Source organism: Rhinolophus sinicus, chromosome 14, assembly GCF_057876585.1.
Source record: "Rhinolophus sinicus isolate RSI-liver-muscle chromosome 14, RSI-T2T, whole genome shotgun sequence".
Taxonomy (NCBI): Eukaryota; Metazoa; Chordata; class Mammalia; order Chiroptera; family Rhinolophidae; genus Rhinolophus; species Rhinolophus sinicus.
Genome location: NC_142514.1, coordinates 2,536,312 through 2,559,523, shown reverse-complemented (window position 1 = coordinate 2,559,523; position 23,212 = coordinate 2,536,312). Strand labels below are relative to the sequence as shown.

The 23,212-nt window shown below is 52.3% G+C and overlaps 1 long non-coding RNA gene across 1 annotated transcript; it reads left to right on the top strand.

Moving 5' to 3' along the window:
- Positions 1–4,043: 4,043 nt before the first annotated feature.
- On the top strand, positions 4,044–13,180 carry LOC141572358 (uncharacterized). Its single transcript, XR_012497716.2, has 2 exons — positions 4,044–12,333; positions 12,747–13,180. It is a non-coding gene; the product is annotated as an uncharacterized LOC141572358 (long non-coding RNA).
- The last annotated feature ends 10,032 nt before the right edge of the window (positions 13,181–23,212 follow it).

The following is a 23,212-nucleotide window of genomic DNA, read 5'->3' as shown; positions in this document are numbered from 1 at the left end:
CAGACTCATAGAAGCACAGAGCAGACTTGTTGGTTGCCGGGGGCTGGCAGACGGGAAATGGGGAGACGCTGGTCAGTGGGTCTGGGCCTTCAGTCACTAGGTGAGTAAGTTCTGGAGACCTCACGGACCAGCATCATGACCACCGTTACCATATTGTAAACCTGAAATCTGCTGAGGCCGTCGAAGTAGGTGGTCTCCCCACACACAGCGCGTGGTAACGATGCGAGGTGACCTGCCCGGGATATTCACTGCGGTAACCGTCTCACTGTGTGCACGTGTGTCACAACCTCCGGCTGCACACTTTATTTAAATACACACGACAGTCATTTGTCAATTATGTCTCAGTAAAGCTGGAAAAATTTAATGAAAGATGAGAAGTGACAGCACTGGTGGGGCGGGAACTGCATGCCAGGTGTTTGCGGACTGAAAGTGAAAGATACCACAGCCACAGCCATCACACACAGTGCATCCCAAAGGTCTCTCCCGGCTTTAAAACCACCTCGACGGCACAGGAAGCTCGCCGTGTAGTGCGCGTGGCCTCTCCGAACCAACTCAGAGGAAGGGCACGCATGTGTCTCATGACAGTTCACTCACCCTCCATCCTGCCTTCCGTGCTCTACCCGGCTGCTGGGGACAGTATGACCACCCACCCTGGTACCTGGTTAGCCCAGTCACCTGCTAGTCGGGGGCCAGGAACAAGGCCCCCAACGCCTCTGCTGCAGGCAGCAGCCCAGGGACTAGACTTGGGGAGGGGACAGAGGCAGCCAGGGTCCCCGAGCCAGGGAGACACGTCCAACGTTCACTGAGTGGGCTTTGGGCCACAGAGCCAGCACGGTGCCCATGCCAGCCAACCGCCCCCTGCCCGTGCTTCCTGCCCAAGTCCCGTCCCCCCAGGAATCACCTAATTATGCTGCTGGCGCCCAACGAGGGGCGTGGACAAGGATTCATGTACGGCCCTCTACACTCCAGTTAGTGGATTTTTCTAACTCGCTGCTGTGTTGCTTTTGATCGATGAGCATGAACAGATCTTTACGGGGGGATGAAGGGAAAAGGGCTCAGCGTAGCTGGGCTGCTTCGGGCACCATCTGGGCAGCCACAGCCTGGAAGGCACAGGGGGCCTGGCTTTCGGCATTTGTTTAAGTCTGAGAAGTCCTCACTTAAGCTTAAGCGCAGGCCTCTGCAGGGGGTGAGCCCTCCTTACCTGGCTGCTGGACAGACCAAAGCCTTAAAGGCTGTTTGACTGTCAGTTGGAGGCAGGAGCTGGACTGTTTACCTCCCCACACACCCCCACCCAGAAGAGGCCACTATGGCCTGCACTGGGGGCGGCTCACCTCTTACCAGATTCTGTCCCCTTCGTGTCCCTGGGGAGGCGGGGGTGGGTGGGGGCTAGAGGTGGCCTTGAGTTAAATGCACCACAAACATGCATTTGGGCTGAGAGCTGGGAGGCCAGAGGAGCCCGGGAGGGCAGGGGGGTGGCCATCCAGAAGCTTCAGCCCAGAGGAAGGAGACAGGGATTCCAAGAGCTTCCTCACCGGCCTGACCCTGAGCACCCCAAAGCTGGGCACTTCACTGACGCCTCTCAGGTCCCCCACCCCTGACTGGCTCCGTTCAGGTCCCACATTCCTGACTCAGGAAAAGCCTCGCCTCCCCCTCCTCCTGTTTCTCCTCCTTTTCCTCCTCTTCCCTCGCCCTTCCCTCGGGCCCGGCCCAGGCTCGCCTTCAGAAGAGACACCAAGTCCCAGCCAGGAGCCCCGGTGTCACCTGAGACCCTTCGTCCTCCCCCTCAGCCTGTGCGCTGAGTCCTGTGGCCTTGCCACTGAAGAGCTGTCACATCTCCGTCCTCTCAACCTCTGCTCTGGCCCGGGCTGGCATCTCTCTCCCTGCACTGCTGCAGTGGCCTCTTAGATGGTCTCCCCGCATCCGTTCTGGGGCCCACCCTTCACCCCCCAGATCTTTGTCTCCAAATGGCCACCAAAGTGACCTTTCCGAATGACCAGCTGGTTATCTGTGTCCCCACCCCCACCCCTCGTCACCCCTCTGCCTTCAGCCTCAGTGATTGTGGGGGGACTGCCGGCTCCCCCTATACTTTCTCCCCCTTCCCTTTGGCAACTGGACTGTGCACGAGTTAGCTGGGCACGTGGCCACTTTGCAGGCGGCTTTCCAGTCCGGGCAGCTCGGCTCTGGACGGTAGGACAAGAGAGGGACCTGAGCAAGTGCAGGTCAATCCTCAAAGGGCACCGCGTGCCCACTGCTGCCTCCGTCCATGCGGCCAGCTGGAGCTGCTGGGTGCGGTTGGCCAGCATTCACCAAGCCCCCCCAGACAGCACAACCCTTCAGGGGTGACTGGACAGCAGCTGGAAGGAACCTGGGCTGCAGATGACCCACGGAGCACAGCTCTCTCACACCCCTGGGCACCTGCCTGCCAGAACTGTTACATTAAAGACAAATGGACCTTCTCTCAGGTCTAAAGTTCTGTTGGTCGGTCTCTATTACGGCAGCTGACCCAACAGCACACACGCCTGCCCATTTTTCTTATGACCGATCCCAAATCCCAGCCCTGCTTCGCTGGGCCCAACTCTGTCTGCAGCCTCCAGCCTCAGCTGTGTCTCCCTTACCTCCTCACCTTCTTCCCCCTGGACTTGCTCAGATCTGCTATCCCCGCCCTTCCTCCTGCCCAGGGCCTTTGCACGTGTCCTCCTGTCACCCTGCCCCCACACATGGTCAGCTGATATTGGTTCTTTCGGGCTCATCTCAAATACCCTTCCTCAGGGAGCCCTCTGAGACCCCTCAGTGGGGCCTGAAACTGTCATTCAGCCAGTTAGTCTCCCAGCAGCCCTGTGCTCATCTCACTTCTCTCAAGCTGGAATGGGCATTTGTTACTAATTTTTTGATTATTTCATCAAGACTTGCGTTATGGTTTGAACTGTGTCTCCACAAAGATATATTCAAGTCCCAACCCCCAGGACCTGTGGGTGTCACCTGCTTTGGAAATTGGGTCTTTGCAGATGTCAGTTAGTGAAGATGAGGTCATTAGGGTGGGCACTGGTCCAATGGCTTGTGTCCTTATAAGAAGACAGAGGCACACAGAGAGTACCGTCCCCGTGATGACACAGACACAGAGACACAGGGAGGGGGCCATGGGACGGAGGCAGAGATGGGAGTGACGCAGCCACAAGCCGAGGAACGCCAAGGGGTGCCAGCTACCACTGGCAGCTAGCGAGGGGCCTGGAACGGGGTCTCCCTGAGTCCCCAGGGGGAACCAACCCTGCTGAGACCTGGGTCTCAGACTTCCGGCCTCCAGTGCCGTGAGCGATACATTTGTGCTGTTTCAGCTGCTGCTTGTGGCACTTAGTCGGCAACCCCAGGACACTTGCACGGCCTGTCATCTTCACCAGGCGGCCAGCATGAGGAGGGCAGGGCTGGGTCTCCAGCTCCTGGGGCAGGAGGGACGGCCTTCCCTAGATAATGAGGCAAAGTGTAGTAACACTTGGTGACTTCACAGGGTAGCTATGAAACGGACGAGGATGAGGAGACGCAGTGGGGCTGGGGGGCCGGGAGCCTCACAGATACACCCAAGTCAGGTCGGGCCGTCCTGCAGGGACCTACCAACGCCGCTACCATCAATGTCCTTCCTTTTGCTTCTGCCTCAGCCTCTTCCCCTCTTGTCCTTCCCGTTTGCTTTGGGATTCTCTTTTTTCCTCCTTTCTCTGTCCCCTGGACGCCGGAGGCTGGTAAGTGCCCCCAGGCCGTGGTTCCCTGATGGCCCAGGTGTCCCATGGTCAGGCTGCTGGACGGTCTGCCTGTGGCGCCCTCGTGGCTGGGACTGACTCTACCCCCAGGCAGAGCCGCGGCCAAACCAGGCCAGGAAGCAAAGTCTACTCCCCAAGTGTGCGTGACGCTCGGTAGGAAGGACGGCATATGGTGGGGCTGCCTTCCCTGGTGTGAGCACGGGAACGGGCTGCCCTCCGCCGTGGGTCTGGTGGCCTCATCCGTACAGTAGGGAAAGCACTGGGCGGACTCTGGAGGTCAGCTGCCCTGGCGAATGCCGCCTCCTTCCCAGATGTGAGCTCTCGGCTGTCGCTTAAGCTGCGAGCGCTGGAGGATGGAGGTGGTACTGGGGATTAATGAGCCAATCCATTGAAGTGTTTGGCGCGGTGAGGTTGGCACGGCTGAAGTGCCAGTTAAGATTCAGAGAATGATTCTCGTGGTCTTGAGGGCGCAATGGGATGTGGGGCCCAGGGGATGGGGGTCCCATGGGTGTGGTGGGCTCCGGGGTAGACAGGCCAGGACAGCAGGAGGGTGGGGGTTCTGCATGCCCCCAGCAGCCCAGCGGGGCAGGAAGTGCAAGGGCTTTTCGTTTTCATTTTTATTTTGAGGTGCAACTCATATAACAGAAAATGAACTTTTCAAAATGCACAAATTCAGTGGCATATAGCACCTTCACAGTTGTACAACCACCACTTCTATCCGGTTCCAAAGCATTTTCGCCACCCCGAAAGGAAATCCTGTACCCAATAAACACACAAAGCCTTTATTCACTTAATGCTCTCATTCATGCCACAGACAGGGAGGGAGGGTCACTCTGTCGTCTTTTTCTTTTCTTAGGCAGCCAGAAGGTGCCGGCAGGTGGAGTCAGGTGGAGGATGGAACTCAGCGCCAACCACTGCACAACACTGCCTCCTGCGTCCCCCCCCTTCACCCCCAGGAACTTGGAGCAAAACACTTGGGGTCTGGGTGTGAGCCTAGGGGGCAAGTTCCCCCTAACCCAGCCCTCTAAAAAGTGTTGCTGTAAATACTCAACTCTCTCAACCCATCCGCTGTTCCAGCCGAAATGCAAACAAGCTGGTTCTGTCTGGTTGAGCGTTTCTGAAATAGCACCCTCTGCAGCCCTTCTTGCTTCGCTGGGGCTGAGCCACTTCAGAGTCAGAGCAATTTGTTGCCATGACAACCCTCCCTCCCACTCCAGGACATTTAAATACCAGTCTTCTTCTGCCTGCTTCTCCTCAGGGGACTCTGCAAAGTGGCTTCAGTGAGGCAGAGAGGGTGGCAGGTCCTGTCTGCCGATTCTGGAAATGCAGGGTCACTCTTCCACCTGGTCTGGGGACTCGCTCAGCTGGGTCTCTCAGAGGCCTGCATCCTTTCACGTTTGGCTTCATGTTGTTCCGTCATAAAGACACGAAACAAACTATGGAAAAGTGGGAAGGGAGTGTAGGGATATTTTCCCACTGGGAAAACCGAGACCCCGAGGGAGAGTGCTGTGGCTGTCACGCAGGAGTATTGCCTGAATGAGGGGCCAGTCCAGGGTCTGTGCTTTACGCCACCCCCGCCCCAGGCCCCAAGTGTGTCCAGATGTGACCCACTTCCAAATCAGCAGGCAACTCCCCAGAGCCCAGGGCCTGGCTCAGTGGAGGAAAAGGCTGTGTTTCCGTGTCTGCAGCACCCCAGGCTCATGAAGCAAGCAAGCCGCAGGATAGTGGGCGAGGCTGGGCCCCAAAAGCCCACCGCTTAACGCATCAGAGACCCCATGGCCTTCCTTGGTGGAGAACAATGTGAATGGGAGGGTTAATTCTGGAAAATCCACTAAGAAGAAACTTCTGTGTCCTCCCAGCTTCTACTGAAAGTAGCGTTTCCTCTATTGACACAGCCACGGTGATATATTTATTCTGGGAAATTCTTTTGCCCAAGCCGGGGTCTTATCTGGAAGTCAGTTCCGACTAACACAGCGGTTGTCACATGCCAATAACTTTGATTTTATATTAAAATCAAGCTGAAGGCTTTCCCAGCTCATGAGAGAAGACCTCTGTCTGAGGACATACCTGCCCCTTCAACCTGTTTCTTTCAGGACCTTTTTTAAAACCAGAACCACCACTTTTGAATTCGGTCCCTGGCCTCCCATTTTCAGTTGTGTGACCTTGTTATGTTAACATACAAATTAGACACGCGAGATGAGTCAGCTGAGCTGGACTCACTTATATGGATCAAAAGGCTGCAGCCTATCGGGTGGGAAAACGGCCGTAAATGGAGCCGCGGGAGGGCTAGGCCTCTCCTTCCCAGCTGGATTTGCAGAAAGAAAAGGAAAGGGGTCTTGCTCATGATTTGGTTGGTCAGGCGTTCGGGAAGGGCCGAGCTGTGGGGCTGTCTCTGGTCCCCGTTGAGTCCCTGGGGCGCTTCTGCCCGTGCTCGCGTCCCGGGCGCTCCTGGGTGTCGCTCCCTCTCCACGGTGGCTGCATCTCCACGTGGCTCGTGATGCTTGCAGCACCGCAGTGCCAGGGCCGTCAGCTGGACTCCATGCGGCTGGAGCCTCCCACTTCAGAGCTGTTTATGGAACAGAAGAGGAGCCTGGACTGCAGGTGTGCAAGGGGACTGAGCAGAATTAGAGGGAAAATCCCCACGATGAGGATGGTGAGGAGTGACATGCCCTGGGTCACCCCTCCTCCTCCGTCTTTTTCCCATAAATGTCACGCTTCCGGAGAGTGCAACCAAGAAAGTTCAAAATCATAATATTAGAAATCGACTTCCTTTTTTTCCTTTTGACATTTTGATATGAAATTGGAAGAGGATGAAGGCTCTCACAGGAATGTTTAGGTCCTGTCGTTGGTGAGTGTTCCCAAGGTAGCTTTTTGCAGCTCCCCTTGGCATCAAGTTGCCAATGTTTAAGCTGAGTCACACTATAAACATGTGACGTATCCATCGCCAGGGCCAGTATCTCAGTAACGGGTCTCATGTCACAAACCCCACAGCTTAGCCCAATCGGAAGCACACCCCTAGCGATGGGTGGGGCTCAGCCAGCACAGCCCCACCTCTGCCCCTCGGCAAGTGAGGGTCATTTTCTTCACAGTCTCTGGGACCCAAAGGGCACGATCTTCTGTCACATGCCAGCTCCAGGAACAAGTGGGCACTGTTTTCTCAGGAACCAATGGAAGCTATCTACTCGGTCACATGGCACCTCTGAGAACCAATGGGAACAGACTCCTCAGTCACATGCCACCTCTGGGAACCTCTAGGCAGGCTTTATTCTAGAGCAGCTGGGACCAAGAGAACTCTAAGCTCTGAGGTCCTGATTGTCATTTTCAACCCACAGGAAGATAATCTCGTGTCATCACAGCCACCAGCAGGCACCCTTCTTCCTGCCGGCGTGACTCGGCATCTCGTGGGGATCGGGGCACATCTGCTTCTGGCTGGGTGGTGCCTGAGCTGCAGCCCCTCTGAGATTTGGCTCCCGGCTCATCCTGGTGATCTTGGCATGGTTGTCATTTTTAATGGCAGGCTCCTCAGAGCTTTATCTCTCCCAGCTCACTCAGTGTCCCCAGCAGCGAGAGATCGTGACTGGTGGTCTGATGGCCCAGACTCGTCAATTGCTGCCTGCCCCCCAAAAGCCATGAGAAGCACAGCTGCTTGGAGTCAGCCTGTGAGCAACACCCACCAGCAGTCCCGCATGAGCTGTGTGTGTTGGGCTATTTGTCCAGCCAAGATCTATGGAGTGTTTCCCATGGGGGACACGCCAAGCCCAGCTCTGTGTTCAGTGGCAAGAGGAGAGAAGAGATCTTTCTTTCACGGATTTAAATGCTAGGGGACAGATGGACAATAGGCGAGTAAGTCCATCCACCAGTGAGGTAGATACAAATAACAAGATGTGAAATAAAGCAAAAATAATGGAGCAGAAGTGGTGACACAGGGTGCCCGGGGTGAGGGGAAAGACTGTTGGATGAGGTCACAGAAAGTTTCATGGAGGAGGTGACACCAAGTCCTGAATGACAAAAAGAAAGCAGCCATGGGAACCCAGAAATCCACACATAGGTATAGCAGGTGCAAAGGTCACGATGCAAGAATGAACTTGGGCCTGTTTGAGAAACAGCAAGGTCAGCGTGGCTGGGGCAGCGTAAACAGTGGGAGACGGAGGAGCCATCTTTCATCTCCTGAGGTTCAGCTCAGCTGTCTCCGTAGATCAGCTTTCCCTGAGCATCCAGTGCAAAGATGCCCCTGCCCCCAGCCCGGCCCCCGGTCACTCTCCGTCTGACCCCTGCCTCAGTCCATTCAGGCAGCAGGAACAGAACACCAGAGACCAGGTGGCTTATAAACAACAGACATTCATTTCTCACAGTTCTGGAGGCTGGAGGCCCAAGGGCAAGGAGCCCACAGATTCGGTGTCTGGTGAGGACCCTTCAAGCTGACAATGTTTGCTCCTTGCCAGATCAACGTCTGAGTTTCACCGCTGACCCCGATCGTCTCCTACTGGCTCATGGACTTATTCTGATTCATTGACCAACAGCGCCAACCGTAATAATAAGAGCCGGCCGTACCTGAGTACTTCCTAGAGCAGTGCTAGCCGCCAGGCTAACTTAATACACGTGAGTTCACTCACTCTTCCCAGCATGCTCCGTGGAAGATTCTGTCACCATCCCCTTCTACTGATAAAGGCACTGAGGCACAGAGAAGTCAAATGCCTTGTCCATGGTCACAGTTTCCAAGTGGTGACTTGGGACCGGTTTCCCTGCTCTTCGCTCTTGTACTAAAACGCCTTTGCAAAAAGCTAGAAAGTTCTGGATAACCAGCAGACATTGTGCCTCCACGGGGAACAAGGTTGTCTGAGAACAGACCCAGAGAGAGGGGAGCGGAGCTGAGCGGGGCCAGGGTTCTGATGGCGTCACTGATGACATCCCTGAGCCTTGAAGCCAATCCCGCTGGACTTTTAAGACGCACGAGCCAATGAGTTGGCCTTTCTTGCTTAAGCCACTTCGAGTTAGACTTCCACTCCCCTGTGACATTCTAGTTACTCTCAGAAGGGCTCCGGTCTGGATCAGGGTGTGGCAGTGGCTGTCTCATGGCTCCTGGTCCTCAGATGGAGATGGATGGAGACGGAATCTGCCTGGACATCGAGGGGAGGCCCTGCCGTGGGACACCTATTGGTACTGAGGGAACCAACTGTATTTCTTATGAGATCACCTTTCACCCCACGGAGAACCTGGGGTCTGAGCCAGCCCTAAATAAACCCTCAAAAATCTGCCTGCCTTTATCCTGTGACTTTTAACCTCAATGACCGTGTCTCCATCTTGAATTGAGTGTGTAAACCATGAGTGGAATTAGGTTGTGTCTTCCAGCCAGATGGACCTGGGGGTGCGGCCACGAGACAGTTATTGAATCCTTCAGATTCCCTATGATCATTCAGACCCCAAGTCCCTCTTAGCCCCAAATCTCAGGAGCTCGGTTGTTTCCACCTGGTTGTTTCAATGAACAGCTCACCTTGGACCAAGACTGTGTGTCTTCCCTCTCAGGATACGTAATGAATTTTCCATCCCCAATTTTGAACCAAACTCAATTTTCAAACTCTCTCCGGTGACTTCCATCTGGGTTAGTCGTTTGGCCTCTTGGTATCAGGTTTCCTCTTTGAAAGAGAGACATAAATGGTCCCCCATACTTCCCAGGAGGATTGATGGAATTAATTAATGTTTGTAAAGGGTTTTGCCATCCTGTGTGTCTTTGATATCAGAGGATGAAAGGGTATGAGCGACAGTGAGAAACACCAGATTCGGGAGGGGAAACAAGAAAACAATTCTCTATTTGCTAACATCCGTGCACAGCGATTTCATTCTGACATTTAACAAAGTTCTTTTAAGTTTTTCCAAGTTCAATGCATGTATGTCAGTGTCGTCCCTTTGAGGAAGCCACTCAAAATAAATTTTTAACAAACTTTTGTCCAAACCAAGGATTGAAAGTAGAAGTCTCTTTCTTGTCAATCAGAAACTTAACTGTTGTTGGAGGCCCTGCTTTGTTGTCTTTGCTGGGGGTGTGACTTCACTGGCTCCCCACCCAGCGGGCGGGTCCCCCACCCCAGACTGCGAGTACCCTTTCTGTTTTTAAGGAAAGAAGGATGCAGTGGTTACTAATTTACTTTTCCAGAAGAGGAGACAGTGTCTGCTGAGAGCTGAATTGTGTCTCTCCCTCTACACAAATTCACCTGTTGAAGTCCTAACCCCCAAAACCCCACAACATGACCATATTTGGAGAGAGAGTCTTTACAGTGGTGAGGAAGGTGAGATGAGGTCACTAGGGTGGGCCCTCATCCAACCTGACTGGTGTCCTTATAAGAAGAGGAGATGAGGACACAGGCACCCACAGAGGGTCAACCATGTGCGGACACAGGGAGAGGACGGCCATGTACACGCCGAGGAGAGAGGCCTCAGGAGAGACTAAGCTGCCCACACCTTGGTCTTGGACCTCCAGCCTCCAGGATGCGAGACCATAATCCCTGCTGTTTAAGCCGCCCCATTTGTGGCCCTTTGTTATAGCAGCCTCAGGAGATTCAGACAGCGTCTGAACCCATGCACTTTCTTCCCCAAATTTCTTTGTGATTAGTGAATCCAGGAGGGAACCTCAGGGCAAAAGACTCAAGTGTGTGGCTGAGAACAATGTCACAAGTGCCTGAGGTGTCTGTCCTCTGTGGTCACTCGGTACTATTTGGGGCAGTAATTTGGTAACAACTGACATGGAGGCTCATTTCATGCAGGAAGGACTAGTTTTTTCTTCTAAGTCATTTCATTCAAATCTTTGTTTCAAACCTGCACGCTCTGGTGTATTCGAAAACTGAGCCAAATTCCTCTCCATGTTGTTCTAGAAGAGGCACCTGGGTAAATGTCTTCAATATCTTTTCTCTCTTGCACCCCTCCCCCATCCCCAGAGAAATTCTCTTACCCCTGGGTGTCAACAATCTTTAGTGATATTTTTTTTTTTTTGATAAGTAAGGCCACAAATTCTTTGCTGCTCCTCCAGTCAAGAGTTGGAGTCTGTTTCCCATCTCTTGACCCTGGGGCTGGGGTGGGGGTGGGACGTGTGACTTGTTTTAACCAATAGAATGTGGTGATGACATGTGTGAGTTTAGGAGTAATATTAGTCAGCACTCGCCAAAGAAATAGATCCAATAGGAGACAGATGATCGATAGATGGATAGATAGATTGATGGATGGATAGATAGATAGATGATAGATGATTGATAGATAGATAGATAGATAGATAGATAGATAGATAGATAGATAGATTCATTACAAGGAATTGGCTCACATAATTGGCTCACAAAGGAAGCTGAGTCCCATTGTCTGTCATCTGCAAGCTGGAGACCCAGGAAGGTCATGTAATTACAAATTCAAAAGCCCCAGCACCACAGAGCTGACGGCGGAAGTCCAGGTATGGAAACCCGAGAATCAGGAGAAGCGATGGTGCCTGTTCTAGTCTGAGTTCCAAGGTCTGAGAAGCAGGAGTGCCGGTGGCGTGCTTCCAGTCCACGGGCAGGAGGAGACCGATGTCCACTCGGTCAGGCAGGCAGAGCTCATGCCCCTTCCTCCATCTTTCTGTTCTATTCAAGTCCTCAACGGATTCGATGAGGCCCACCCACGCGGTACGCTCCACTCACTCAGTCCACAGTTCAAACGTTATTCTCACCTGGAAACACCCTCAGCGGCACACCCAGAAGTGAGGTGCCACCTGCTGTCTGGACAGTCTGTGACACAGTCAGCTTCACACATACAATTAACCTCCATAGGATGCCTTGCCTTTCACTTTCACATCTTCAAATGCTTCCTGAGACCAGGAAAAAGCCTGGGACAAAAAGAGGTGAAGTTGTCCCCACTGAGCCTGGCCCCACATGAGCCCTGAGCTGGGTCCCCCTCCAAAGCATGCCCAGACGGACGCGGCCACACTGCTGCTCCCTGGGCTAGGACAATCATGGGGACTCTCAAATCACTGTTGGTTTAAGCCACTCATTTGGGGCTGGTTTGCTGTAACTGGAGCACTGCCCCTCCACTTGGTCTATGAAAAAGGAAAGCCAATCTGAATTTGATGAAAAATGGGCTTTCAGGAATTTTTTAAAAAATCTAGTTATATTATCTTTTTCAAACTAATGAAACCAAGACGCCGTTCAATAAAATTGTTAGGGGACGTGGGGCCCTGCAGCAATCATTTAAAATAATTTGTAATATTATGTAAATTGTATGCAAACGCTTCCCAAACACTGGGAAACAATTGATTCTTTCACTAGTTCAAACAATGCCCCTGAAATCCTTGGCAGCGTGATTTGCTTAGCAAAATAGGTTGTCATAACTCGGTCCAAGGAGGCTTTGACTGGCCGTGTGGTGCCACCAGGAACTCGGCACCACCGGGCCTGGCGGGGCTGACACAGGGATGTCTTCTGTGCGTCCTCCTTTATCTCCCCCGAGGGGGCCTTTTTGTTCCGAAGTAGTTTGTTAAGTTAGCACATTTCCCAGAAACGCTCACATTGGACTTCTAAATTTGTCACAGCACACACCAGAGATGTTTGTAGCACTTTCCTAAGACACTCTCAGGGTAAGGAATTCCACAGTGTGTGTCTGTGAGCATGTGTGTGTACATGAGTGTGTCTGCATTTGTGTGTCTGTGTGTACATGTACATATGTGTGTGTATGTGCATGTGTATATTTGGGTGTCAGTATCTTTCTGTGTGTGTCCGTGTGTATGTGTGTGTATGTGCGGGTATGTGTGCAAGTGTGTACGAGGACGTCTGTGTGTCTGTGTGCATATTTGTGTATGTCTATGTGCATGTATGTCTGTGTGTGCAAAGACATGCAATTGGCCTGAGCTCCGTCTCACGGGGAAGGTGACTTAGTTGTGTATGTGGGAGACACCCTACACAGGTCAGGTTACTGTCCCCAACCAGCAGTGTGGCTTCGGGTCCCTCCTGCCTAGTTGGTTGTTTGTTCTGTGTCACTGTCCCACTTCAGGAATGCAGCTCGATGGAGTGGGATGGATGGCGCTGATTTAAAAGGTAAAGTAACCACTGCCAGCCCTGGAAAATAAAGACCCAAACCTTCCGTGAAGCGTCTGGTGTCCTTCACCCACAGATGGACAGCCTGTAGCCATCTGGGGACATACACAAAAGCCGGGAGACTTCCAGGAAGTACAAAGGCTGCGCGATACATCTACGGGACTTGATGAAAGAGAAATGGCAAATAATTGAAGACGAAAGGACTGCTGTCATCAGAATGGCCTGTTTGAACGTGTGTGGAGTCGCGAGACTCGCGTCTGCCAGCTCGGAGGCCATCCCTTATCCTAATTAGCCTGTGAGGTTATCTCTTTTGTGGCTGAATGGCAACAGCCCCTCGTCAGTTCTAGGGAGAACGATCAAAGAGGGATTTAATTAAATTTTCCTATTTAATTTTCTTCTTTCATTTTTACTGTCTCTTTTTGCTCAAAACACGCTATTCTCAGGGAGCTGAGAAGTTGCTCAAGAGAGCAGAACACACCAGAAAAAGAGAGAAATGGGAGCTCTGCGGGTTTTCTTTAAAGGTCCCACATCGCTCCGTCTTCACTCAGCTCAAAACATGTAATTTAGGGCTTTAGGGCAGCGACGGAATTATGAACGGACTGCCCCCGCCGTAAATTAAACGTGCAGCCAAGGGCTTGGATCCCACGCATCCCCGGCACGTACCCTGGCACAGAGGCAGACGGGGGAGCGCAGAGCGCAGGCCAGGGCCGCCTGTGCCACCTGCTTCCCTGCCTGCGTCTGTGAGCCTTGGTGTCACAAAAGGCACAGCCGTCATGCAGGTGACACCTTCCATTCCCACAACACACGGTCAGGGTGAGTGATGCTGGGCACGAAACGCCCACAGGTCATGTCCGAGCGAAACAGGATCTTTGCGAGGTTTGTTATTTGGGGGCAGAAAGGTGACAGGTCTTAGGGCTTCTTCCTCTCTGCACTGAGGCCAGTGACGGTCACCCATCCTGCCCTTGGATAGAAACACCCCGTTGTTTGTGTGGGTGGAGTCAGTGGGAGGGTGGGCTCTGAGCTGGTGCCCAGCGAAGCCTGCTGGCCGGGGTTAGTGAAATGCGGCACCTGGACCTCCCTGGTTGGCCACATATGTTCACGGGCTAACGGCTGCGGGGCGCGCCCCCTGCACAGTCTGTGACCAGCGTCCTCCCGAGCCAGGGGCCTCACTGGACAGATCGGCGTCGCGTCTCCTTAAGGGACAGAGATTCCTCTCCTCCTGGAGCACCTCTGCCGTATTCCTCATCCATGTGTTTGTTATCCACTCGTGGGAGCAGACCCTCCCCACGGAGACCTCCCAGAAGACATGTAAAGGCCTGATTGGAACTGTATTCGAACACAGGCAGAGCCTCGTGTCCGACCGGCAGGGTAGTCAGACAAGCCCCCCGATTCCAGCAGCCCACCCCCTCTCCAGACATCACCGAGTGGGGGTGAGTTCTGGCTGACACGTCCCAGGGGAGCTGAGTCCTGGGTTATGGAGCAAGGTGTCTTCTTGCTCCAGAGTGCTGGCGAGGGCACCTGGCACTTTTTAGGGAGTGACTTGTGTTTCCCAAAAGCTATGGTGAAGTCCTAACCCCTGGTACCTGTGAATGTGACCTGACTTGGGAAAAGGATCTTTGCTGGTGGAATTGGGCTAAGATGAGGTCATAATGGGTTCGGGTGAGTCCTATTTCAATCTCTGAAGCCCTTAGAAGAAGAAAACAGTCACACACAGAGAGAAGAGACCAGGTGAAGACGGAGGCAGAAACTGGAGGGGCGTATCTACAAGCCAAGGAATACGAGCGATGTCGGAGCCATTAATCAGTGTTACGTGGTCGCACGTCTTCATTTCTCCCGGGCGTATACGTAGGAGCAGAAAGCTGGTTGGTTTTCCTGTGAACGTCAAGGCCAGGCACGGCTCAGGGCCTGTCCCCCAACACAGGTGACTGATGCCTCATCATCAACTGGGCCAGGGCTTCCCCTGTAATTCTCCAGCCTCTTTTTGTCACGAGGTACCCTGCATCTTTTCTTTGGCCCGAACAGGAGAAAAGTGATGCTCGGGTTCCCCCTCCCATTTCCTTTCCATAAATGTGCTGCTTGTTCTTACAAGGGGAAGTGCCAACTGTTGATTGATTAGCAGAAAAGCCCACTTTCCTGAAATTCACCTCTCGCTCCCCGGTAACTACTGTTTCATCCAGCCTGAGTCCCAGGGTGGACGCACGGACTCCACCCCACCCCCTCACCTGCCCGCCTGTTCCTGGGAGTGGACACTAAGTAAGGAAGGCTCCTGAGGTTTCCATGATAAGCCCGACCTCCCATGTCCCCTTCCTCAGGCCAGGCTATGTCCCCTGCCCCCTCAGGGACTTTGCGTGGGTATTTGTGAAAGAGAATGGTGAGCTGGGAAAAAAGGCTCCACCAAACCTACTGTTTATTCTTTCAGTGACTTCAACCTTTTTCCAGAGAGCAAGGTGGTAGGTATGTTATTTCCTGTAGCACTTTTCACACCCTGGCCGGCAGAGACTTCCACATTTGGATTTCGGGGAAGCAGTGCCTGAACCATCACATCGTTTCCAGAAGACTCAAGGAGGAAATGAGGGGGAGCTGGGAAGCCCCCCGTGGCAGAGATGCACAGGGGGCAGTCCCATAGGCTGGGGGTCCCCAGCGCCACAAACACTGTTTATGGTTGATAAAGTGGCAGCAGCACCGGACACATACACAAAAGCCGAGTCTCACCGTTCCAGATGCAAAATAACCTCACTGGGTTTTTTTGGTTTTGTTGGCGTGTTGGTTTGTTTGTTTTACCATTTCTGTTCTACAGATGAGGACAATGGGGCATTGGAGAAGTCAAAATACTTCACTACCTCTTTTATTTGCATCATGTCCAGGAGCCAAACGTCTTGACCGGAGCCCAAAGCTCCTTTCAGCCAAGACGGCTCTGACGCTCTGCGGCTCCAGTCTGTGGCTTCGGATATCCGATCTGCATTTATCGGGGCTGCATTTTGCTTTGCACGTTTTAATTCGGCTTTGAAAGTATTAGAACATTGATTGTACAGTTTTCTTGGTCCACTTGGCAGTCATCCATTTTTCTCCCAGGTCTCCGACAATTCTGCCAACCCGCGGCTGGTCAGCTGTCCTGGCTGCACCCACTGTCCCCTGGACCCTGCGCCCACAGCCTCCTTCACACCTTCTTCTCGTTCCTCCTTCAGGCCCGCTGAGCTGGCGCGGCTCTCGGCAGCAGAACTTCCTGGCATCTGTTCCTGCCCCCCGGAACATTTTGCCCTTCCTGGGAACACGCCTTGGAGCGTGCCGAAGTCTGGGCTTCTTCCTACGCGTGCATCCTGCAAACCGCCCCCTCCGTCCCCAGGCCTCGCAGCACCTTCCCCTGCACCCAGGTTAGCTGTGAGCATTGCTGTCACACAGGTGAGCAGCTTCTTTGCACAGGAACTAAAAATAACTCCTGCCACCCGGTCAGCTCTAAAATTGTTCTTTAACTGTCCCTGTCCCCACTTTCATTTTCTTAAGCATTCAATTAAATTAAGCTGCTAGCAGCATGCACATTTTAATTTTCCTGTTTTATGCCTGATAATAAACAGTGACAAGGTAACAGGATGCCCTCCTCTGGGCCTTCTCCTCTCCCTCTCACCCCCCATGTCTCTGCATCTTGTTCCCTGAGTGTGTCTGAGTGTCCTGAGGTCCTCAAGCCCCAAGGACAAGGCAGGACCCAGTGGACTAGAGGGGCCTTGATTTTGCAACGCTTTCTTCCCGGGCTGGTGGGATGAGTTGGGAGCTCAAGGACAGCAGAGCCTCTCCTGGGTGAAAACCACGGGCAGATGCACGCAGACCCGGCTCCTGGGCAGAGGCCAGAGGCCAGAGCACGGAGAGGGCAGGCACGGGTCCGAGGTTCCGGCCGGGAGCCGATGCCTCTGTGCAGATTAGCTCAGGCCTCACATGTCCCCACTGCAGGGCAACCCAGCGAGCCAAGTGTCCCTTGGCAGGGGCCGAGGTAGGCTTGTCACGTGGCGAGTGCCCAGGGACGGGCACCTGGTTTGATGGAAAAGTAACACTGGTGGAAAGAAAAGCACCAATTATGGAATGATTTCTCTAGGTCAGGTTTTGTTCTAAACCCATTAGCTACATTACTTTATTTAATCTTCAGAATTCCAAGACAGGTGTCAGTGTTGCCTTTGGAAAGGAGGAAATCTGATGATGCTCTGAGGAGCCCAATAATGTCCCCAGGTGGGTGGTGGCACCAGAACTCAAACACAGATTGAAGTCCCGGTTTTGTTTTGTTTTTTTGGTCAAACTATCCCTGGTTTTTCTTCCCCAAGGAGGCCTCACTGGTATTTACGGAATAACTGTTTTAAACTGGTGAGAACTTGGCCAGTCCTCCCACTGATGTCTCTGGAGGTGTGACTCGCTGAGATCAGTAGGTTTAGGGCACCAGTTTGAGGAAACCCCAAGAGGGCAGCGTCGGGGGCATGACTATTTTAGTTTAATCCCCCTCCCAAATCTTATTGGCTATGGGTTCTTTGCCCAGCCTCAGTGTTTTATCTTTAAAATGGGTTCAGCTGCTCTAACAAGAAGCCCCCAGACAGCAGTGGCTTCCACAAGACGGACGCTCACTTTTTGCTCACGTAACGATCACAGGTAGGTGGCCTGGTTCTACGAGCAATTCCTCCTACCTCTCAACTGTCTGCTGGGGAATTGTCCTCCGTGAGGTGGCAGCTGGCCCACCATTCCTTGTCACAGTCCAGCTGATGGGAAGAGAGGGGGAAACACGTGGAGAGCAAGCCGCGTCCTTTAGCAGAAATGACAGGGATTTGCCCTCCTCACTTCCTTCTGGTCAATTTCTGATGGTGACAATGTAGTCCAGTGGCCAAGTCTAGCTGCAAGGAACACTTGCAATAGAGTCTCTCGCCGGGCAGCTGTGTGTCCTGTTAAACCTCAGAGAAGGCAGATCCAGTGTGTTTTTCCAACCTCACCAAATGATTCTCCAATTCCCAGTGGACACTGGCTGGGTGTCCTACAAATTGAACGCAATTTTAACACCATGTACCCAAAGGTAGCATCAAATCCCACAGGTGAAGGGCTCAGTCCCACAAGACTGGCCCCCCTTCAGATGCCAATCATATGTTCAGGTTGTCACCTGTGCTTCTGACTGACCTATAAACCAGAGGACCCCGTGACACCCTCTTCAGGTTTGATTAATTTCCTAGGGCAGCTCAGAGAACTCAGAGAAACACTTCCAGGTACCACTTTCTGAAGGAATACATTAAAGGACACAGGTGAGCAGCCAGGTGGAGATGTACATAGGGTGTGGTCAGGTAGGGTCCCGACAGCAGGAGCTTCTGTCCCATGATGCTCTTGGTATACAGCACCCTCCCGGCATGTGGATGTTTTCACCCGGAAGCTCCCCAAACCCCGTTTTTTGGCGGGGTGGGCATGGAGGCTTCATGATATAGGCATGATTGATTCGCTCATGGCCACCTGCCATCAATTCAACCTCCCCTCTTCCCTCCCAGGACATCCAGAGGTGGGACTGAAAGTTCCAACTCTCTCCTTAGGGTTTGTTCCCCTGGCAACCAGCCCCCATCCTTAGGTAACCTAGTGGCTCTCAAAAACCTACTTAATTAACATAACAAAGGACACCTTTATTGTTCTCATCACTTAGGAAATTCCTAGGGTTTTAAGAGCTTTGTGCCAGGAACTGGGATGAAGGCAAATTATATATTTCTTATTATACATCAAAATGTAACAGCAGACTTCTATTGCTAAAAGGAAAAGGGGAAAATGGATGCTGGGGGATAATTAGCAATCTCTGCCCAAAGCAGTAATCCGGGACCCAGAGGCTTTCTGGGGAGATTAAATGAGACATGCATAGGAAGCTCTGAGTATAAAAAACTGACATTTTCTAAGCCTCCTGAAAAGGTTTTATTACAATCATCACCATCGTCATCACCACCATCATCACCACCATCACCATCACCACCACCATCATCACCACCATCATCACCATCATCATCACCATCATCACCATCACCACCATCACCATCACCACCATCACCACCATCATCACCACCATCATCACCATCATCATCACCATCATCACCATCACCACCATCATCATCATCATCATCACCATCACCACCACCATCACCACCACCATCATCACCACCATCATCACCACCATCATCAGCATCATCATCACCACCATCACCATCAACACCATCACCACCATCATCACCACCATCACCACCACCATCATCACCACCATCATCACCATCATCATCACCATCATCACCATCACCACCATCATCACCATCACCACCATCATCACCATCATCACCATCATCACCATCACCACCATCATCACCATCATCACCATCATCACCATCACCACCATCATCACCATCACCACCATCATCACCATCATCACCATCATCACCATCACCACCATCATCACCATCATCATCACCATCACCACCATCACCATCAACACCATCACCACCATCATCACCACCATCACCACCACCATCATCACCACCATCATCACCATCATCACCACCATCATCACCATCACCACCATCATCACCATCATCACCACCATCATCACCATCACCACCATCATCACCATCACCATCACCGCCATCACCATCACCACCATCACCATCATAATCTTATTCATCATCTCAGGTAGCACCTATCAACCACCAGCAAAGACAATCACTGGGCTTGTATTAACACTCCTGTTCCCTAGTCACTGGTGTATCTTCCTAATCACTGTTGCCTCCATTTGCCTTCAGAATTCAAGTGTAAACCGAATCCTACTTATCATTACGTCATGTTCAGTACATGCTAGTTTGATACACTAATTCTTGCAGGTATTAAAAACAGTTTTGATTATAAGAAATTCACAGCAAGCCTTGTAAATATGTGTCTAGTTTTTAAATGGCATACTCTTTGACCTAGCAACTTCACGTTTGAGATTTTTTTACGTGAAGGAAATAACCACAGAGAAGCTGACATTTATCTACCAAGATGTTTCTCCCAGCAATATTTATAAGCTCTGAAAAATTGGAAACTAACCAAATGTTGAATAATAGAAGCATGGTAAAATGAATTATATTACACCCATATGATGAAATACTACATTGCTTTTAAAAATTATGTTGTCGGAGAATATTGAAATATATGGAAAATAACCATGATACATTTGTTAAATGAAAAAGTAGATTTCAAAACAGTATGTGAAATTATCATCTCAGTCTGTAGGGGAAAAGCAATTATCAGTGAAGAATGTGGGTTCTGGAAACTGAAAGATGTTAACCCCCCCCCATTCTTCCATGCCCCGAAAGTAGGACCTTGGGCAAGTCACGTAACTTTGTGCTTCAGTTTATTCATTTGCAAAATGTAGATTATAATAATACCCTCGTCAGAGGTACCAGGTAGAACCCTTTCCCCCTCCCTCAACATAGCACCCCTGGGAGGTGGCTTCTGTTTGGAGGCCGGTGAAGGGGGCCCTCACTGCCCCCCCAGTACTATCCGTAATAATAGCCAATCTAACTGCAAATGACGCTGTCAGTGAAAGGAACCCACCCCGAGACTTTCATTCTTAAAGACTTGTGTCCCACTGTTACTACCAACGAAAGGGCAGTGACGTTTGATAGGTGCGCGCATTTGCTGTATCTTTTCTGGATCCCCAGAAAATGCTTGTTAATTGTTCCTGGAGCCATTTGCAGACTAACCCAGGAGTGAGATGTTGACAGTCAGTCCCCTGGGTTCCTGGTCAGGGATTGAGGACAGACTATGGCACAGCTTAGTTATGGAAAGGGAACCGAACAGACTCCCAAGAACAGGTTCCACATGGGGTAACTTAAGAAAACGTCAGGTGCAGGGTCATCAAGTTGGAGATGGAGAAACACTCAGAAAATCAGCTCCAGCTCTGCCACCAAAGAATCAGGTGACCTTGAGCAAGTCACCGAGCTCAAGCTGTCAGCTCCCTTGGCTGAGAAAGGAGAGATGGAGATAAGTGAGGGTCTTAAGCATCATTTTAAGGCAGGTGGCCCTTTATTTACATGCCTTCTGACACCAAAGGACAAGGTGCCAAACAAACAAGGGAAGATGCTGTAAGGGAGGCAATGGGGAGGGGACCCAAAGCACCCCCCCTGACTGTGTGCACGAGCTGTCTTTGTCTCCCTCTTGGTTCCACCATAAAATTAATGCCGCAGAAGTCTGCGTGACGACCAAAGTGGGAGCAACCCGAACGCCCATCAGCGGACGAGCTCACGGACAAGCTGGGGGTGTTTATCCACGAATATTAGTCGTAAAAGGAGCGAAGCCCAGGTACGCCTACAACGGGGATACACCCGGAAACATCACACCAAAGGAAAGGAGCCAGTGACCAAAGGCCACACACGTGCTGTGCGACCGTGTTTATACAAAACGTCCAGAACAGGAGGTCCTTAGAGACAAAAGCTAGATTGGTGGTTGCCAGAGTCTGGGGCCAGGAGAATGGGGCAGTGACAGCTAAGGGGTACAGGTTTCCTTCTGGGGTGAAGAAAGTGCTCTGGAACCAGACAGACGTGCTGGCTGCACAAAAGCGGGGATGCACTAAACGAAACTGTGCCATTTGAACGCAGAACTGTTCACTTTCAAATGGTTAATTATACTTGACATGAATTTTAGTGCAGTAAGAAACTCCAAAACAATAATAACAACATCTATGCCCCAAAGGGGATGGACGCTAACGCCCAGGGAGTGAGGAGCAGAGCACTGGATGTTCCTCTCTGCTTGCTTCAGCCTCCGAGGGGAAAGCGCCCCGTCTCTGGGGTCTGGGGTCACTTGCCAGGACGGCCCCCGTCCCTGGGCTCCTGGTCTGATGCCTTTCCCTTCCTCACTCTGGGGCACGTGGCTGCTCAGGGCTCTGCCGAAGGACACTGGGCATGTGCCCATGGCCAGGGCGGGGTAGTGACCTCCCAAGATGCTTTTTGAAGGAGGAGTAGCAATCACTATCCCTGTGACCCACACCCAGACAGGTGGGGAAGGGGCATTGCAGGGAGCCCTGTCTCCTCGCCCAACCACCCCTCCTCCGCGCAGGTGAGGCTCCTGAGCCAGGAGTGGGGGGCCCCTGAGAGGGCTGATGTACTAAATGCGGGCTGACACAAGACAAGAACATGATCAGGTTTGCACTTTGGGGGGCGCCCCACTTGTAGTTGGGAGGCGAGGTTGGGGCAAGGGTTTGAGTGGGGCAGGGACACCAGGGTGGCCAGGTGAGGGGGTACCAGGTCCCCAGGGATGATGAAGGCAGGGAGCTAGGAGACAGGGTGGGGTCAGGAGCGGTGTCGGAGGAGTGACTGCAGCGAGCTTCAGTGTCACCAAGTTCATTGCGCCAGGTTTGGGGGTGACAGGGATCCATGCAGCCCAGCCCCTCCTCAATGCCCCCCATCATAAAGGTGGGGGGTCAGTGGAATCAAGATGAGGAGAAAGATGAGCTTGGCACGTGGGGAGTCTTAGCTCTCTTCTGTGGGTCGTCCCGCTGAACCCTCACAACTAATAACCTTATACCATGTGTCCTGTCACCATGTACAAAGGAGGCAACTGAGGCACGGAGGGGCTGGGTCACTGCCACAGTCTGTTTGGGCTGCTCTCACAGAATATCATGGATGGGGGGCTTCAACAACAAACATTTATCTCTCCCAATTCTGGAAGCTGGACGTCCAAGAGCAAGTCTGGGGCTGATTCGGTGTCTGGTGAGGACCCGCTTCCTGGTCCACAGATGGCGTCTTCTCGCTGTGTCCTCACAGGGCAGAGGGGGAGGGAGCTCTCTGGGGCCCCTTCTGTAAGGGCGCTGATCCCCTTCATGAGGCCCCACCCACATGACCTCATCACCTCCCAGAGGCCCCACCTCCTAATACCATCACCTTGGGGGTTAGGGCTTCAGCATATGGATTTGGGGGGAGCATAAACATTCAGTCTACAGTAGTCACACTACCCAGAACTGGGTTCAAATCCATACATCGCCCCCCATCATTTGCATGTCGCCAGTTGACTCCACTGCCCTCTGGGGCCAGCCTTCAAGAGAGAAAGTGTAATAATATATAGTTTGGGGGGAATTTCCCCAGCTTTCCTGAGCGGTCGTCGACAGCTAGCACTGGGCACGTGGAAGGTGCCCCACGTGCTGCTCTGACGCACTTACAGGTGACGGAGTGGTCACCATCGTGCTAGCCGACACCTCCACACGTCACATAACCACCGTTTCCTCTGGGCTGAGAACATCTGAGATCTACTCTCACAGCCACTTTCGAGCAGACAGCACCGCTTTGTTGACTAGACTCGTCCTGCTGAAATGAGGTCCCACAACTTGTTAACCGTAAAACTGGACTTTGTGCTTTTTGACTGACACCTCCCCGTTGCCCCCCACCTCCCAGTTCCTGGTAACCATCA